Here is a 2771-nt window from a genome sequence, read left to right on the forward strand (position 1 = left end):
GTACCTGCATTTAGTTAATTGAAGTTTATGAAGAGATTGGAATCAAACAAACCCATCAACGATTGTGTCTTCCCCAGCTCCACGCTCAGTGAGACAGGGACAAGCAGCAGGATTTTGTCATCACACTGTCCATGGCCACTGCATCTTCAATCAGCTGCTTGCTGCACATCCCTGGCAGGCAAGATCCTACAACCAGGGCCAATCTTCTCCATCCACCAAGCACAAGATCAAGAAAAAAACAGGAAGATTTCTCCCGCTCAGTAAATCCCAGAGCACCATTGACACAATCTCCGCGTGAGTGGAATTTTCTCTTAGCTCCACTTGGGAAAACTTAACTGACACTCCGTATGAACGTCTCTTCTCCTGTGAAAAATGACATTTCACAAGGTATGCAGCAGATTCTTCTTGATCTTTGAATAGTTTTTAACTGAAGTGTGAAAATCCAGCCCCCAAATGCGAAGCTACAGAAGTTGCTGATGTACTGATCAAACAAAGTGCTGAAAGTATTAAGTGAGACTGGGCAGACAGACACACATCTCACACAATCTGTAACAGAAATCACTGGGTTTATTGCAGCAGATTCACCATCCCAGAGTGACTGACAGTCACATGGGCAGCTAAAGGATGAGGGCACCGACATTAAAATATGAGTTTTGAATGTTAAATGAAAATGGGTTATTATGGTCTGAAGGAGTGACAGCTGAAAAGTGGAAGATGTAAATGATATTATTTGTGATTGAGCAGAATAAACTGGGAACTTGTGATTTTCGAGGTGGATCATCTTTGGCACATTGAAATGAGGTTGCAGGGGCTTTGGTGTGAAAAGGGAAAATAAGGATTTTAGATAAATAACAAGACAACCAAGTCAAGCCTGGCTGGCTCAGTTGGTAGAGCGTGAGACTCTTAATCTCAGCATCGTGGGTTCGAGCCCCACGCTGGGCGTCGTAGCTTCTTACTGCTTTGCTTTCTGTGATGCAGCATAGCTTTCCAACGTTATCAGTGAAACGAGCAGCTGCAGCTATGCTGAAAACATGACTGCACTTCTGCTGCTTTGAAAATCCTGGTTTCCAGTTTTGCAGTGAAATTTGATTCCACTTCACTGGAAATCGCAGAGATCGTTTTGGACGTGCAGCCGCTTGTGTAATAAATGACAGGACTTGCAAAGGCACTAACGCAACTCCAACCCTGCACCAATAAGATTGTTCAGAGTCACAAACTGAGAATGGTCACGTCCTGGGCAGCTCCATGTTAAATGGAGCTGAAACAGAACGAACTAACTCTGGGGATACCACGGAAAACATCGATGACGTCTACTTGAACTCAATGGCTACCCTCCTCGCCCATTTTCTTGGCTGCTCGATAGTGCCCTGCTACAATATTAATTTCACACCAAATGCTGATAGTTCTTCAATCAAAACAAATACCAACAGAAAGCTTCGGTCCCTCTCCATTGTGGGTAAGAACCTGGTTGTCAGGTGCAAGGGGCTTTTGGTACTGTTGTATGTGGCGCAGACCTGGCCTATTCCCTGGACCTGCGCCGCTGCGGTCACCGGTCCATCTTCCACTTCATTTGGGGATCGAGAATGGACCGGGTCCGCAGGGACACCATGTACAAAGACCTGGAAAATGGGGGAAAGGATGTACCGAACGCCACCCTCGCCCTGATGGCTATCTTTGTGTGTGGCTGCATCAAGCTCTGGGTAAATCCTCAGTACGCAAACACCAAGTGTCCTTACTTACTGAGGTTCTACCTGTCCCCGGTGTTGCGAAGGATGGGCCTGGCCTTGTTGCCGTGGAACGCTCTGAGTAATTGGACCGTCGCATACCACCTGTCCTTCGTGGAGAAGTTTATGAAAGGAGACACCTTTTGACCACAAGGCTGTCAGGTAGTGGTCAGCACGTAGGATCCTCGAGACCCTTCGGGAAAAGGAGAGGGTGGATCCTGTCGTGTGGTTCCCCTCGAAGACTCCCAAAATCGTTTGGCAGAATGCCTCATCGCCAGAACTTTCAAACAAGCACAAGGACATTACTTGGCTGGCAGTGAGAGGGGCTCTTCCAGTGAGATCCTTTGTGCACACCTGGAATCTCTGCGCCACCCCATGCTGCCCTTGAGGCGGATGTTGGGGTGATGAGACTGTCAATCACCTCCTTCTCCCTGCTCTACGGGCTGTTCCTGGGATGCACACCTAGACCAAAATCAGCTGCGCCTGGAGGACCATCAATGCGGTGAAAGATGCTCTTTGGTCTGCCCGCAACTTGCTGGTCTGCCAGCTGAAAGAACTGACCCCGACCGAGTGTTGCAGACTGGCCCACTCCAAGGTCCAGGACTACGTGCTGATAACGCGCTAAAGCTTGGGGCAGCCGCCGCCAAGGCGCGTTGGGGAAAGACCACCGTATGAAACCCCTCGTCCAGAATGGGAAAAAAAGGGACCTATCTGGTAACTGGGCCCAGCTGGCGCCGTCCCCAACTGGTCAGGGGGCTAACGGGGACTCTGTGGGGAGACGACTGCCTGGGTATTTTCTTTGCCTTGTATTTTTTTCTTCTTTGTTTTGTTTTTGCCTTTCGTTGGTGTCCGTACCCCCTGGGTAACCAGGAGCAGCTTGCATGACTGGGTCGGTGTATAAATGTTTTATTTTTTGTACTTTCTATGAATAAAGTATATTTTTTTCAAATAAAAACAAGTGATGAAACGTCTGAAAATGAACCTTACAGCTCAGTGAGCAAACTTGCATCCTCGATATTAGTTCTGGTGAAATGGAGTTTAGGTACA

The 2771-nt window shown here is 48.0% G+C and overlaps 1 non-coding gene across 1 annotated transcript; it reads left to right on the forward strand.

Annotated features, from left to right (window-relative positions):
• Positions 1-869: 869 nt before the first annotated feature.
• On the forward strand, positions 870-942 carry trnak-cuu (transfer RNA lysine (anticodon CUU)). The gene has a single exon. It is a non-coding gene; the product is annotated as a tRNA-Lys (tRNA).
• The last annotated feature ends 1829 nt before the right edge of the window (positions 943-2771 follow it).

The sequence above is a fragment of the Stegostoma tigrinum genome, unplaced genomic scaffold (genome assembly GCF_030684315.1).
Source record: "Stegostoma tigrinum isolate sSteTig4 unplaced genomic scaffold, sSteTig4.hap1 scaffold_70, whole genome shotgun sequence".
NCBI lineage: Eukaryota > Metazoa > Chordata > Chondrichthyes > Orectolobiformes > Stegostomatidae > Stegostoma > Stegostoma tigrinum.